This window comes from Petaurus breviceps, unplaced genomic scaffold (genome assembly GCF_028583685.1).
Source record: "Petaurus breviceps papuanus isolate PSGF00001 unplaced genomic scaffold, PetGlider_PUasm1.0 419, whole genome shotgun sequence".
NCBI lineage: Eukaryota > Metazoa > Chordata > Mammalia > Diprotodontia > Petauridae > Petaurus > Petaurus breviceps.
In genome coordinates this window covers 904740-922525 of record NW_027186324.1, presented here as the reverse complement: position 1 = coordinate 922525, position 17786 = coordinate 904740, and the positions used below count along the sequence as shown (strand labels likewise).

The 17786-nt window shown below is 34.4% G+C and overlaps 1 long non-coding RNA gene across 1 annotated transcript in view; it reads right to left on the bottom strand.

Moving 5' to 3' along the window:
* LOC138171115 (uncharacterized) overlaps positions 1-17786 on the bottom strand; it is an 85864-nt gene that overhangs the window by 47347 nt on the left and 20731 nt on the right. The gene's annotated exons all lie outside the window — the stretch shown is intronic.

Genomic DNA, 17786 nt, shown 5'->3' with positions numbered 1-17786 from the left:
GAAGAAATCCCCTTAATAAAAGGATTTGTTCTGTAAGACTTGGATTCAATCAAAAGACCATACCCACATGTGGCCTCAAGGCCACAGATTCCCCCACCTCTGCTCCAAGTCCACCACCTAGCTGCCACGATATCTTCATCATTATAACTAAACTGGCCTATTTTCTATTCCTCAACAACAACAAATAAATAATAACAACAACATATATCACATCTATATCTTGTCCCTGGGTTTTTCTGAAGGTTATGCCCCATTTGAGGCATGCTCTCCTTCCTAATAATAACAGCTAACAATTATGTAGTGTTTTAAGGTTTGCAAAGTTCATTACATATGTTATCTTATGTAACAACAATACAATATTCACAATGCCCATGGTGACTATAAATATGATGGTGTAGTTGTGAATTACAAAATGTAACAGGCTCTCCACATGGAAGATAGCACCAAAGCATTTATTTAAATACCAGAAAGCCAAGTTGCAAAACCAGAAAGTCAAATCATTACAGTAACCATGTAGTTGGTACACATAGTTAATGTAATAAATTCCTAAGCCTTCAAAACAAAACAAGCTCCTTCAAGCAAGAATCCTCCTCTACTCACTCATGGTAGCTGCTCAGCCTCCATTCTGCTCACTCCCAGCAGTTATGGCTCCGAGCAGTTCTTGTTCTAGGCAGTTCTCAAGAGAAGTTCTGGCTGGCTCTCAGAAGAAGTTGTGCCACCACAAGTTCTGTTCTCAAAATGTCTTCCCTCTACAGCCTGAGCCTTTCCTTATATATGGTATTAGCTCCTCGCTGCCCCACTCCTTCTTGTTATGTCAGCAAGTTCATCCCACTGTGGGATTCACAAGTTCTGGGTCTTAATACTTGACACAATTATGAACTTGAAACTAAGTGCTAAGTACCTGTTAGCTTGCAAATACAAGGGGCATGGAAGACCTTCAAATCCCATTACCATTACATCTCATTAGATCCTCTAAATAACCTTGTGAGAGAGGTGCTATTATCATATGCATTTTGTAGAGCAGACCTATACAACATAGCAATAGAAGGGGGCCAAAATTGAAATAGGCTAAACTTCTTCACAGTGCAGATAGTCTAATCACTAGAGACAGACTGATGATGGTTGGTTGCCATGGGTCACATAACAAACAGGAGAGAGTGCACAGTAGCAACCCACTTACCATATTACATGATGGGCACAATAGTGACTAATGGAAAGTAGGTTAAGCAGGGCATCCACTACATTTTTCATGGGTCATCTGAAATCCTTCAGTGGGTAATCAGTGGCCCACAGACTACACGTTGAAAAGGACTGTTAAAGAAGAAACTATAGAGATAATCGGGTGAGGGAAGTTAAATAGCTTGTCCAAGGTCACACATGTAGTAAGTGTGACACAGGATTTGAGCTCAGGTCTTTGTGACTCCAAGTCCAATATTCTATCTAGGGCACAACTTATCTCCTCCATTTTGTAGAAGCTGGTTAACTAGTTTAAAGACTCAGCTCAAAACAATTTTCATAGAAGAGGTCTTTTTTGATACCCCCAGTAGTTAATATTCTTCCCATTTACTGCAATTGCTTTTTATTTGCCACATGTTTACCTTGTACTTCTCTGCATAAATATTTCATCCTCCAGCGACATGTAAGCTCTTTGAGGGCAAAGACATCCCAGCATATTGCCTGGAATATAATACTATTTAATAAATGTTTGTTGAATTCAGTTGTCAGCTCTTTTTTCTTGATTATTTTTTCCAGCCAGTTTAAAACTCTAATTCTAAAAAACAATATTAACTTTATGCAAATGAAGGAGATGTTAAAGGGACTAATATAGTCACTCCTTACATAAATGGTGCTCAGTCCTTTATAATTTACAATGTGTTAAACATTGCCATAAGGAAACAGTACTCCAACTCTCCCAAAAGGATACATTTTAAAGAGTTAGCAGCACTTCAAAATTCCTTTAAATACTCTTAAAACCTTACCAAATAAAGCAGGTCATTGGCTAGAAAACAAATGAGAGACTATCTCACTGACATTATATGACAGTATCAAAACTAATCAGTGATTATTTTTTATAAACACTAGCTCAGTTCTGTACAGGAGCAGAATTCATAAGTGAAAAGGTGAGAGAGAGAAAAAAATGACCCACATTGTCCTAGTACAGGCCTCCTCTACAGGCAGCTTTCATCTTAATTTGAAAAGAAATATTTCATGAAGAAGGGTGCACTGGGAGAATATAAACTGGAAATCCTCTTATATGTAGCATATTGCAAGAATAAATTAGATGCTCCCTATGAAGCAATTTTAATTTTTCAGAGAGAGACTTCCTTAAAAGAAAGTTCTACTACTATAATCACTTCCTTTATATTATGAAATCCACCAGGCTTTGTATTTATGCTTCTTCGTTACTTTGAAACTTGTTGACTTATTTTTCGTTTTTCTTGAAACTTTCCAAAATAATACAGTATAGTTATCACCAGGAGAGTCCTAAGATAGGAAAATTCTAGCTGTCTCTAAGTATCTCCACTTCCAGGAAAATCAGGTGTCATAAGATTTGAAATTCCATTAAATACTCTAAAATTTTAGATCAAGAAACTGTGACAGTTGGGTAGATTCAGGCAAAAAGTGGGACCATGGAAGAGGAAGCATAGAATCTGAGAGACAGCCTTGAGTCAATATGAAAAGGCCTCTCCTTGAGTACTTAGTGCTGACTGAGAAAATAATAATTTACTATGGTTTAGGGTTTGGTGGACTTTGTACTCTGTACCTTGTACTTCTTAAGGATGATTGAGTTAAGCATGATTGGAAACTAATCTCCAATCAAGAAGAAAGAAAAATTTTGACTGAGAGATTAAGACAATGTGACCTAGGGGTGAAGAGCTTTTACCTTTGTACTTTGTGTCCCTTAAGGAGGATTGCTCCTTAAGGATGATTGCATTAAGGACTTACTGAATGTTATCTTTTGTTTAAAACTATGTGGCCACTTTAGTGAAAACTATGTGGCCACTTTAGTGATAAGTTGTTATGTTGTAACATTGTGAATGCTGTACTTTGTTTTCTGTCAATATTTTGATTTAATTTACTGCTGAATAAATAAAGAGTTCACTATACCATATAATCAGAACCTTAAAGCTGTTCACAGCAGCCCCCTCTAAAGCTGCCCATGCTTGGTTTTACATCCTATTAGGGGAGTAAGGAAGAGTATACATAGTCAGAGAGTGTGTGAATAAGATGACTTTGATGTTTTGATATTTTAAAATAAACTGAGGGGTGAAAAAAGGATTTTGTTGGGAGAAGAGGAAAGAGAGAAGCATAATAGGGCAAATTATATCATACAAAGAGGTGCAAATGACCTACTATAGTAGATGGAAGAAAGGAAGGAATGAGTATTGTTTGAACCTTGTTCTCATCAGATTTGGCTCACAGAGCAAATAACATACACTCTCACTTGGATATAGAAATTTATCTTACCCTACAGGAAAGAAGGAAGGGAAAGGGGAAAGAAAAGGGAGGGGGACTAATAGAAGGGAAAGAAGATGGAGAGAGGCAGTGGTCAAAAGTAAAATATTTGTGAGCAGGGACAGGGTGAAAGAAGGAAAAAAAGTATAAACAGTGGGAAAAATGAAATTGAGGGAAATGCACAATAAATATTACAGTGAATGTGAATGGGATCAATTCTCCCATAAAATGGAAGTGGATAGCAGAGTGGACTAAACACTAGAATCCTACAATATGTTGTTTACAAGAAACACCATTGAAGCAGAGAGATACACAAAGTAAAAGTAAAAGGTTAGAGAGGAATATATTATGTATCAGCTTAAGTAAAAAAAAATAGGGGTAGCATTCCTGATCTCAGGCAAAGCAAAAGCAAAAATAGATCTAATTAAAAGAGATAAAGAAGGAAACTACATCTTGCTAAAAGATACCACAGACAATGAAGTAAAATAAAAACTAAATATATATACAAGTGGTATAGCATCCAGATTTTTAGAGTAGAAGGAAAGTGGGTGACAGAAAGAAATAGACTGCAAAACTATGCTAGTAGGTGATCTCAATCTCCCTGTCTCAATACTAGATACATCTAACCACAAAATAAACAAGAAAAGGTGTAAATAGAATTTTAGAAAAGTTAGTTATGATAAACCTCTGGAGAAAATTAAATAATAATAGAAAGGAACATGCATTATTCTCAGTGGTAACTGGCACCTACTCAAAAAATGACCATGTATTAGAGCATTAAAAAATACAATCAAATGCAGAAAGGCAGAACTATTAAATGCATCCCTGTCAGATTATGAAACAATAAAATTTATGTGTAATAAAGTGCCATGCAAAAATCGGTTAAAAATTAATAAGAAACTAAATAATCTAAATCTAAAGAATGAATGTGTCAAAAAAGAAATCATAGAAATAATTGATAATTTCCTCAAAGAGAGTGGCAAAAATGAGAAGGCATATCAAAACGTATGAGATACAGTCAAAATAGTTCTTTGAGAGAAATTTCTATTTCTAAATGCTTACATGAATAAAATAGATAAGGAGTAGATCAATGAATTGGGCATGCTACTAAAAAGGCTACAAAAAGAACAAATTAAAAATCCCTAATTAAATAACAAATTAGTCATTCTGAAAATCAAAGGAGATATTAATAAAATTGAAAATAAGAAAACTTCCAAACTAAAAAATAAAGTGAAGCACTACTTGTGATGGGGATGATAAAATAAATTAAACTTTTCTTTATATAATTATAAAAAAGAAAATGGAAATCCAAATTACTGGTAACAAAATGAAAAGGATGAATTCACCATCAATGAAGTGAAAATTAAAACAAAGTTTAGAAGTTATTTTGCCCAATTGTAGGGCAATAAATGTTACAATCTAAGTGAAATGGATGAAAACATAAAAATATAAATCACCAAGATTAACAGAAGAGGAAATAAAGTACTTAAATATACCTATTTTTTAAGAAAAGAAATTGAAGAAGCCATCAATGGACTCCAGATCCAGATGCATTTACAAGTTAATTCTACCAAACTTTAATGAACAATTAACTTCAATACTATTTAAACTATTTGGAAAAGTAGGCAAAGAAGAAATCCTGATAAATTTCTTTTGTGGCACAAATATAGTACTGATACCTAAACCAGAAAGAACCAAAACAGAGAAAGAAAATTATAGACCAATTTCCCAAATGAATATAAATGAAAAATTTTTTTAATAAAATATTAGTAAGGTGAATACAGCAACTTATAATGAGAATAATATACTTTGATCAGGTAGGATTTATACCAGGAATGCAGGATTGTTTCAATATTAGGAAAATATCAGCATAATTTACAATATCAACAAAACCTAACATAAAGCATATGATTATCTCAATAGATGCAGAAAAACTTTTGACAAAATGAAGCACCCATGTCTATTTAAAACACTGGAGACCATAGGAATAAATGGAATTTTCCATAAAATGATAAGCAGTATCTATCTAAAACCCTCAGCAAGCATTATGTGTAATGGAAATAAGCTAAAAACCTTTCCAATACAATTAGAGGTGAAAACAAGGTTACCCATTATCACCACTATTATTCAATATTGCACTAGAAATATTAGTATTAGCAATAAGAGAAGAAATATAAATTGAAGAAATTAGAACCAGCAATGAGGAAAACAAAATTATCACTCTTTGTAAGTTATATGATAGTATACTTAGAGAATCAACTAAAAAACTCCTTGAAATAATGACTTTAGCAAAGTTGCCAGATTTAAAATAATCTTATATAAATAATTGACATTTCTATATATCACTAACAAAGCTGATCAGCAAGAGGTAGAAAGAGAAATTCTTTTTAAAGTAACTAGACAATATAAAATATGTAGGAGTCTATCTGCCAAGGCAAACCCAGGAACTATATGCACATGCTTACAAAACAACTTTCAAACAAATAAAATCAGATCTAAATAATTGGAAAAATATCAGTTGCTCATGGGTAGCCTGAGCCAATATAATAAAAATGACAATTCTATTTAAATTACTCATTAAGTGCCATACCAATACCAAAAATTATTTGATAGAGTTAGAAAAAAACTATAAAAAAATTCATCTGGAAGGGCAAAAGATCAAGAATATCAAGGGAATGAATGAAAAGAAATGCAAAGGAAAGTGACCTAGTTGTATCACATCAAAAACTCTCTTATAAAGAAGCAAGAATCAAAACTACTTGGTACTGGCTAAGAAATAAAGTGGTGTATCACTGGAATAAGTTAGGTATACAAAACACTGTAGCAAATGACTATAGTGATCTACTGTTTGATAAACCCAAAGGCTCTAGCTTCTAGGATAAGAACTCACTGACAAAAACTGCTGGGAAGATAGAAAAATAGTGTGATCGAAAATAGGCATAGACCAACATTTCACCCCCTATACCAAGATAAGGTTAAAATGTATACATAATTTAGAAATAAAGGTTAATAACATAAGCAAATTAAGAAATCAAGTAATAGCTTTGTTGTCAAATCTATGGAGAAGGGAAGAATTTGTGACCAAACAAGAAATAGGGAATATTATGAAATGCAAAATAATCATTTTGATTACATTAAATTTTTTAAAATTGCACAAACAAAACCAATGCAACCAAGATTATAAGGAAAGCAGGAAGCTGGGAAATAATTTATATAGGCAGTGGTTCTTATAAAGGCCTCACTTCTCCAATATATAATTGAGCCAAATTAATAGGAATACAAGTCATTCCCCAATTGATAAATGGTCAAAGGATATGAACATGCAGTTTTCAGATGAAGAAATTCAAAGTATCTATAGTAACATGAAAAAATTCTCTAAAGGATTATTGATTAGAGAAATGTCAATTAAAACAACTCCAAAATACCACCTCACATCTATCAGATTGACTAATATAGCAGAAAAGGAAATTATAAATATTGGATTAGATGTGGGAAAATTTTAACACTAATGCATTGTTGGTAAAATTGTGAATCGATCCAAGCATTCTCGAGAGCAATTTGGAACTATGCCCAAAGGGCAGCCAAACTGGGCATTCCCTTTGATCCAGCAATACCACTTCTATATCTGTATCCCAAAGACATCATTAAAAAGGAAAAAGGATCCACACACATAAAAAATATTTATAGTAGCTCTCTTTGTGGTGGCAAAGAATTACACATTGAGGAGATGTCCATTGTTTGGAGAATGACTGAACAAGTTATGGTATAAGACTGTAGTGGAATACAATTATTCTATTAAAATATTGAGCTGGTGGATTTCAAAAAACCTGAAAGACTTACATGAACTGATGCTGAGCGAAGTGAGCAAAACCAGGAGAACATTGTACACAGCAATAGTAACATTGTGCAATGACTAACTTTGATAGACTTAGCTCTTCTCAGCAATACAATGATCTAATACAATTCCAAAAGACTCATGATGGATAATGCTGTACCCATTCAGAGAAAGAACTATGAAGTATGGATGAAGATCAAAGTATACTATTTTCTCTTTTTTTGTCTTTTTTTGTTTTAGCTTTTCCCTTTTGTTCTGATTATTCCTTCACAACATGACTAATGTGGGACTATGTTTAATATTTTACATATATTGTCTATATCATATTGAATGCTGCCTGGGGGTGGGGAAGGAAGAGAGGGGAGAAAATTGAGAACTCCAAAACATACAAAAGTGAATGTTGAAAATGAAAAACTGATTAATTTTAAAAATTTGTGAAATCCAGCCTCAGACACTTAACACAAAAACTAGCTGTGTGACTTTGGGCAAGTAGCTTAAGCCCAATTGCTCTCCAAAAAAGCAAAAAAAACTTTGCGTTTTTCCCTTAATATAGATAGATAGGTAGATAGATAGATAGATAGATAGATAGATAGAGATAGAGATAGAGATATAAACCATTCTTTAGACTTAATTGGCTGACAAAGCTAATGGAGTGGGGTTTTGATCACTTCCTGTTGGCTTAAGTACAAAAACCCATTTAGATCTTTGACCAGCAGACCAACATGGAGAATACAGAGAAAGATTGGCAGCAAACATATCAATCCACTCAATATCTTCACAAAATATACTTTTTAAAAATTATTCTTAACAGAATATCTTTCCCTGGCTATGGCCAAGTAAATTTCCTTTTGTTGATTTTCATATTTTCTTTAGTTATTTTAATGAACCTGATATACTAGACAGATGTATTCAGTCATAGCCTATAATATTTTCATAAGGAATATTTTTCATGCATGCATCCCTTTCCTTTATCAAATTCTATGATTCTGCATATAGAAAAGAAATTCTGTATGACTGGTGGAGGCATACAAGAAATGCCTCATGTGTGAAGTGATATTTGAGCTTAGATCTGAAAGTAGCTAAGGGATTTTAAGATGTGAATGTGATGGAATGCATCCCAGGAATGAGACACAGCTTGTTAAAAAAAAAAATCGCAGAAATGGGAAATGAATTTGGCATGCGGGGAACAGCAATAGGTCAATTTGATCATAAAAGATTCTACAAATGGGTTCTTACGTTTGCAGCAGGGAGATACATTATTAAATTTTCAGAGTGGTCGTTTCTTTTTTAAGCAATCGGGGTTAACTAACTTGCTCAAGATTACATGGCCAGTTATTTCTGGGTGTGGTGCTAAGTATCTGAGCCTGGATTTGATCCAGGTCATCCCAACACTGGAGCCTGTGCTCTTACTCACTGAGCCACCTGGCTGCCCCTAAGCAATTGGGGTTAAGTAGCTTGCTCAAGCTTACATTGCCAGGTGTTTCTGGGTGGGTGCTAAGTGTCTGAGCCCGGGATTCGATCTCCAGGTCGTCCCAACACTGGAGCTGGGGCTCTTACTCGCTGTGCTACCTGGGCGCCCCCAGAGTGGTCATTTTTACCTTGGAATTTGATAAGCTACAAATCTGGGCTTGGTCTTTTGTTTTCAATGATTTTGTTGAAAGTGAAGCAGAAAGTGTTAATAATGCAGTGTGCCATGGTTTTTGGAAGAGTTACATTTACCAGAACACCCCTGAGAGAAATGTATCAGAGTGGATCTCCAAGTGGTTTCTTATATTTTAAAACAATTAAGCCTTTCTTGCTCCTCTGCTTCTGGTTATGTATGCCTCTCTGCTTCAATAATGCAAATAAGAATAAAGTCACTCAGTACTTTGGCAAAAGAAGCAAGTTCTTGACAGATTTTCAATAATATCTGCCAAATCCTAGGAAAGTCCTTAAATCTTGGAGCTTTTTTGGACGTGACCAATTTAGAAGTGTTTCTGTCTTCTCTGGGTTAGTGATTCTATGTGAAACACAGTTGTGATTCTATATGAAACAAATCCTTAACAAAGACTCTGTAAAACTGGCCCTGGTCAACTGTTAACTTCATACCTGTTGTCTTTAGATGATCCAAAAATTTCATCAGTCACTTCCTCTTCTTTTTCTGGGATCTTTCTTTGGGATAATGAGGTTATCATGACACAAAACCTTTTCCAGTTAGTTGATGTCTTCAACTACATTTTTTTATAAGTCACTGGAAAATTCAATGTGAGTAAACAAGATACAGCAGGGGAAAAATGAAATCAATGAATAAAATTTTAAACTAATTTATTCATTTACTACATACCAGGCACTATGTGTGGGGATATAAGTATAAAAGTAAGAAATATCTCAACTAAGGAACTTTCAGATAGATAGATAGAACAGTTATGCAGTTAATTGACATTCTATTTTTAAAAAGAATGGTACTGCTAATTTGATTAATGCTCTGAGTAGCCTGGGCAGACAAGTAAATAAACCTGATCTGATCTGGTCTGTGCCCAGCTGACTATACTGAGACAAATTTGTATTCAGTCACAAATAAGCCCAGAAGCTCAATGAAATAAAAGGACAAAGAAAAGAATGAATGTATGAATGACAATTGTTCAGTAATTCCAGACTCTTTGTCACCCCATTTGAGGTTTTCTTAACAAAGATATTGGAGAGGTTTGCCATTTCCTTCTTCCATTCATTTTACAGATGAGGAAACTGAGGCAAACTGAGTTAAGTGGCTTGCTAAGGGTCACAAAACTAGTAAGTGTTTGAAGCCAGATTTGAACTCAGGAAATTGAGTCTTTTTGACTCCAGAGGCCTGTCACTCCATCCAGTGCACCATGTAGCAACCTTAAATCCTAGACTGCTTTAGAGAAGATATACCATCCATAGCAAAAAAGGTGGGACTTTCACTGTCTTCTTCCCTAATTGGACCATATATGAAGTTTTATGTTTAGTTGTGAGCAAAATGGTCTAAGAAGGTCATTGGTGAGTTAGAAAGCATTTGAATGAGGATGACAAAGATAGCAAAGAGTCTCATGATCATGCCATTAAAGGATTAGTTGAAAAAAGGAGGAATGTTTAATATGGAAAAGGGATTTAGAGTAAATATGATGGCTGTCAGAGCAGTTAGGTGGAACAGTGGATAAAGTACTGGGCCTAGAGTCAGGAAGACTTTTCAGAAACTTACTAGTTTAGTCCAGTCACTTAACCTTGCTTGCCTCGGTTTCCTCATCTGTGAAATGAGCTGGAAAAAGAAATGGCAAACCATTCTAGTATATTTTTCCAAGAAAACCCTAAATGGGGACATGAAGAGTCAAATATGACTGAAAGGACTGACCAAAAAAATTATAACTGTCTTCTGGTACTTGAAAGGCTATCAGATAAAATAAGGAATTAGAGGTTTGTTTGTTTTTTAAATGAACTTGTTATCCCAGAAGGTCTGAATCAATACTGAACTAGGTTGATGGATAGCACATATAGCATGTGGGTTATATAGGATGGAAGATATAACTTCACATTTTCTGAAGTTGTCCACTCTTTCTTTTTACATTGATTCAAAAGGGAAAATTGTATATTCTGTGTTCCCTAAAGTCACTTTTAAAGAGACCGTTGCTCTACCAATGTCAACCCCTAATCTCTATTTTGAATTTCATGTCATGTAATCATATCATACTGTCATAGTGCTTGGTTATCATTAAAAAATCTTCATTTTTTAATCAGCAAATATCTACCTTCTCTCCCTTCAATGCATTCCCCAAATTTAGAATGGAAAAAAAATAGAACCTCTATCACAAACATGTTGAATTAAGCAAAACAAAATCTGCATTTTATATATGGGTGTATAATGAATATGTTTATGTGTACATATGAATATATGTGTATGAATATGTGTGGGGAGGGTCCAATATGAATCTTTGGTACTTGAAGTATTTCCTTCTTGTTGCTAAATTTTTCTTTTATTTTTCTTTTCTGTGATGGTTTTCAAGTAGTCCAATAAATTCTTAACTTTTTTTTCCTCCTTGATGTGTTTCAGGTCAATTGTTTTTGCTATGTTTTTTCCTCACATTTTTTTCCATTTTTTCGAGTCTGTATTTTGTTTCAATTTTTTTTTGTCTCATGAAATCATTGGATTCTCTCTCTCTCTGTCTCTCTCTGTCTCTCTCTCTCTGTCTCTCTCTCTCTCTCTGTCTCTCTCTCTCTCTCTGTCTCTCTCTCTCTCTCTTGCTTTTTGGAGGGCAATTGGGGTTGTGACTTGACCAAGGTTACACGGCTAGTTTTTGTGTTAAGTGTCTGAGGCCAGATTTGAATTCAGGTCCTCCTGACTCCAGGGCCAGTGCTCTATTCATTGTACCACCTAGCCACCCCCCAGATTCTCATTTTCAATGATTTGTTGCTTGAGCAAGGTTTTGTATGTCTTGTGATAAACTGTTTATTCCCTTTTCAATTCTTTCTTCTATATTACATTTCTTTTAAAAAATTTTTTTCTCTAGAATTCACATTGCATTTTTTTTTAATAAGCCTTAAACAAATACCTCTTGCTTCATGTCTTCCAGGAATTCAGTTGAATTTGTATCAACGCTGTTTTCCCTTTTTTGTTTGTAAATATTTTAGAATCATTATCTTCTGAGTTTGTCTTTAATACCCTTTCAGCACAATAGTATTTTATGATAGCATTTTTTTTTTAATTTGATGATTCTTCCAGTCTACTTTCTGACTTAAGACTTAAGCTTAGGATTGAACTCTGCACTACTTGAGGTAAAGTCTAGACTGGTCTCATTCTGCTTTTTGAAGAATATTGAGTGTTATGTTATTCTAGTCTCTCAGGTACAACTCGGACTGGACACCTACAAGTTTTCAATACTCCTCAACTGACCTGATCCAACATAAAGTCCCCTCCCCACTTCCTATGTCCCTCACCCCATCTAAGCTCTGCAAGTTCCTCACCTGGATTTGAGTCTGAGCTATAGCAAACTGATGCACAAATCAGTCAATATCAGCCAGCAGGGAAGTTCTGCTAGATTGGAGAGACATAGCTGCAGACTCCTGTGGTCTGGGCTTACTATACGGATAATGCCTCTGTAGATTTTAGCTTTTGCTAGAAGGTGAAATGGAGATTTCACTCCACTCCTGGCGTGAGATCCACATTTCTCATGCTTGTTTCTGAAGTTCATTCTTGTTGGTACATAGACAAGGACCTGAGATAGCTCCCCACTCCTGGGCACTGGGGTCTTCTTTAGTCTGCTCTGCATCTGTTGCTTAGAGCAAGGTAGCAGGCGAGAAAATTGTCAGTTGACATCTTTTCCCACACACACTTTAGGTTCTGTCACAGTGTGCGACTGGAATTTTTTGTGCTCTTGGTAAAGTTAGGATACTGTAATGCTGCCTTCTGTGCACTGCTGGGGCATATTCATCCCCATTGTTTCCTGACCACTGCCTAACTCCCTGAGCCAACCAGGGCTAGAAAAAAAATGACTCAGTAGGATGGTTTTTTCTTCTTGGATTTCCCGATGAGGGTCTCATCTGGTGCATTTTCTACATCTTTTTAGAGCAGTTTTGTCAAGAATCTCAGTGTAGGGGTGGCTAAGTGGCACAGTGAATAGGCCCCGGAGTCAGGAGGACCTGAGTTCAAATCTGACCTCAGGCCCTTAACATTTACTAGCCATGTGACCTTGGGCAAGTCACTTAACCCCAATTGTCCAGCCTTCCCCCCTCAAAAAAAAAAGAATCTCAATCTATTTCTTCCTGTTACTTCACCATCTTAGCTCCACTGCCATTTTTTAAATCTCCATGACATTATTTACTTTTAAGTATTTTAGCATTTGACCCATACTCTATACTATTATCATTGTTAATGATTTTAATAATTAGAGCTATTCTGGAGTGGTACCAGATGCCTTGAGAAGTTCTTAATCACTAGAAATGTTCAGAGAGTGAATAAATGAGATTTGCCAAGTATGTTGTAAGGATTCCCATTTAGGCAGTTAGATCTACAGGATTTCTGAAATTCTTTCCAACTCTGAGGTTCTATGATTTCACAAATCAATGACTCTAACAAAACCTAGGGCTCCAAGTTACTCAACCTAATCAACTCCTTTAACTTTTATTTCCATGCTGCCTTGACAACATACAAGGGTAATTACATTCAGATCTCACTTTCTCTGGAAATGTTTTTATCTGCAAATCCTAAAGGCTAAAATTGCTCTCTGATAAAAAAAAAGTCACTTCTCTGATATCTCTTACTGTCCTAACACTCCTGAAAATGTTCTTTACCATCAAAGTAAACTTTGATTCCTCAATTCTCCCCATTATTTCTTTTCAGAGTTAATCAGGGTTAAGTGACTTGCCCAGGGTCACACAGGTAGTAAATTTAATTGTCTGAGGTTAGATTTGAACTCAGATCCTCCTGACTCCAAGGCTGGTACTCTATCCACTGCACCATCTAGCTGCCCCATTTTTTTCCCAAGAGTTAGATATTTTTCATAGATATAAAAAGCACTAAAATATCTGTATGATTCTGCTGTGTTATTCACCCTAAAGAAAAATTTCCTTCCTTTGAAGTCTTAAACTTACAACCAACCATTTTCATCAACTGTCTTCCACTATTGAACACTTTATTCTCTTGTCCTTCTATTATCCCTTCCCTGCTAATACCTAACTTTGGGCCACCTTTCCACTCAACTTTTTCATTCTTCTGGGCAACTGAGTCCTGCTGGAGGGAGTTAGAAAATTATATATCCCATCCCACCCAAACTTAACCTACTCCAAACTGAAATAGTCTGTCTCCCACAAAACCCATACTTCTTAGGAGACTCAACATGTTCATAAGCTCAAAAAGTTATCTGTGATATTTGTCCCCTCTCTTTCATCCCCTCCTTCCAATCAGTTATCAAGACTACAGTGTCACTTGAACCTGTGCCCTGCTCATGTTTCCTGCCTACCACACTTGCCTAAGAACTTCATTCCTTCTTGCTTATATTATTGTAGGTTAGTTTTCTTGCTCTCATTTCTAAATTATCCTTAATGTCAATATGTCATCGCATCAAGTATCTGTGATTTTTTCAATGTAGGATAAATCTTGGTATAGGCCAAAAAGTTTTAGCAAATAATAATAACAAAAATAAAAAACAAAAAGTAGCAAATAAAAATAAAACACAAGCTCCTTAGCCTAACACTTATGGGCATCTGCAGCATGACTTTTCCTTAGCATTTCAGCCTTATTCTGTTCGTTTCTGTTTCATACTTAGGAGTGCCAACTCATCCCATGTGTGGAATGTATTCCCTTCATGTTCCAACCTGTTGAAATATTTCTCTTACTTCAAGGTTTAGCTTTTTTACAACCTTTTCTGTGAAGCCTTGCCTGATTCCTTAGGCTGAAAGTGATTTCATTTTCTGATTAGCATATATGTATCTTTCCTTTGTCTTTTGTCTGCATTAAATTTTCCTTTATGTCGTGTTTCTCTGTGAGCATTTTTTCTTGCAACTTACAGGCATTTATCAACTTTAAAAAAATTATCCTAAATATGGCAGTAGAAAGATAATTCAGACAATAAAATTAAACTTCATTATGTATCTTTAGAACAACATTATTAGTAAGAGATGTTTATTGCAATATTAATAGAAAGAAACATTTAAAATTATTGACTGAGAGCAAGACTGTTAAAGAAAAGGACAATCTAAAAACCATAAATAGCAATAAATACTAGTAATAACTAATTCTACATTTTATAGTTCTAAAAGACTTGCTAAGCTCCTAGTAGTCAAATCTCATGGTTACCAAAACTCATCAGTTAGTTTTTATCTTCTGTTTTCTTATCTTTAAAATGAATGGATTGAAACAATTCTAAAATTCTATATTCAATAACAGACCATCCTTTACCCTAAGGTGTTTATAATCTAATAGGAGAGAGAAAATGGAGGAGGGAGAAGTAATCAACAGAAATAGTTAAATCCAGCTTTTCATGAAAGGTAAAATTGGAACAGGGTTAGAAAACATGTTGGGCTAATCAGATAAGCCAAGATTTAATTGCACTATGTTTGCAAAAAGGAATCCTAGTCACATAGGTAAGATTTTCCACACATGGATTTGATAATTGGCAATATCCTTAATAAGAACAGAGATAAATTACAGTTAACATTCTTGACATTCACTACTTCTCTAATCCTGACTCCACAGGCAAATGCCTATTTTGTGCCTGAAGAGAAGAATATTGGAGGTAGTACAGGATTCAGCAGGTCAAAGCTAGTTAGTTTGATCTTTGAAGTGAAGGTGAGGCTGAACAATCTGATTAACTGTTCTGAGGACATCACATGACAGCTGACAGGAGAAATGCTGTGTGATTTAATCTCCTTGGACTTCAACAAAGATTCGGATATAGCTGACTTCAAAGAAGAGATTGAGCCAAGTAGGGTTGGCATTGTTAGTTTAAAAAATATATTTTAATAGATGAGTAGTTGTTTTAATCCCCAAGTTGTGACCCCTCAAAGAAAAAAAAAAACTTTTCAAGAACTGGAGTTCTTTCCTTTTTCAAAATCATTCCTATAACATATTCTATTAAAGAAAAGAAGACTGGAAAATTAATCTCTCATATTGCCTCAAACTGCATGTTCCTTAGAAGAGTGGAACACTGTGAAACATACTTAAATAATTTTAAAAGAAAATGATACCTAATAATGAAAATCCTATCCTCTTTCCCTTTGTCCCATTCTAATAAATTTTGTTTTCTCATCTCAATGTGTTTCTACATGTAGAAAAGAAGGCTAAAGGCACATGTGAGTTAAAAATAGGAGAGAGAGGGAGAGAGAGAGAGAGAGAGAGAGAGAGAGAGAGAGAGAGAGAGAGAGAGAGAGAGAGAGAGAGAGAGAGAGATTACATTAAACAGTTTTTTAAGTTGTTTTGAGATATTTTAAGGGGGAGAGAACATTCAGAACTAGAGTATTCTATCTCAAGTCTATATAATGCTGAAAAACAAGACTTTAATGAGATAAAAGGGAGGAACCAAGATAAGCTCCTCTGGTCAGTGTCAGTAAGTAAATAGCACTAATCTGTCTTCATTATTCCTATGCACTGTGTAATACCAGATGGGAAGATGTGTAGTATCTTCTACCATTATCCAAGAGCTAAGCATCTCCCTTAAACTTAAAGGCAAAATTATCTTTGATCAACAAAAATGTGGCAATCATTTCAGTCTGAAATTGCCTTCAGAGCATTTATGACATCTTTATGATAAAATATTAAGATCTAAGAATTCTCTAACTCATTTTCATTAATTCTCCAGATTGTGAGGTTTGTTGAATTTGAATGCTTACTGAATTGCATACATTTCCTAAATATATATTAAAAACATGGTTTCACAAGGCTTTTACAACAATAATTGGAGATTTTTCTATACCTTGAATAAGATTATATGTATGAAGAATGTATAAATGAGAAAGATCAGAGAAGGAAATTGAAAATAATCCACATGTGCCATATTTCTTATTCTTTTTAATAGGTCCATTTCTCACTTACATTTTCTCTTAGTGATGAAAATAATTAGAAATATAATTTTTCCATAGGGATTGACTTGTTTTCATCCTCAAATTTCTAGTGTTTCATTATTTTCTTTGATGAAATTATCAATTTTTTCCTATGCTTTATTCTTTGACCCACCCAGTTTTTAATTACATTAGTTTTTATGTAGATTTGAATTCTTAAGAAATGTAAATACCTTTTATTGAATATAACTGTTTTTACTTTTTATTTGTGGAAGATATTTTTTTTATTATTTCTACTTTTTTTGCATTTATTTATATGGTTTTTATGCCCTATCTGAGAAACATGTATAATCCTTTCTATTCCCATTCAGTCATGATATATGATGACATGGGAACTACTGTATATAATGTTTTCTAAAATTATGTTCAGGTCCTTAGCTTCTTTCTCATTTTTTTTGTTAGAGTTATCTAGATGAACAGGGGGCACATTCAGGCCCTAACTACTAAATTTTGCCTATTGACTTCTCCCTGGAATTTGAATATCATTTTCCTCAACTACTTAGATTCCTTGCAATTTGGTATATATATATATATATATATATATATATATATATATTTAGTATTCATATTATTTCATTATCTATAATGTATAATGCATCTATGGTCTATTACATAGTTTCTCTTTGGGGCAGGGAATAATGGCAATTATATATTTTTTAAATTTTGCCTTGTTTTCTTTTGTGATTGCCATCTCTGCCTTTTTAAATTCAATTTAGGCACAATATTTCAATTTATTATAACTCTGTATGTCTTTTACTAAAGAGTATTATTTCTCATAAAGTACATCACATTGGATCCTGCTTTCTAATCCATTCTTCAAAATTATATTCTCTCAAATATTTAACTTCCCAATTTCTTAATTGACAAAATTCACATAATCTCAACTACACACATGGATAGTTACACCCTTGCCATCACTCATAATCCCCTCCTCTATTCTGAAATTGAA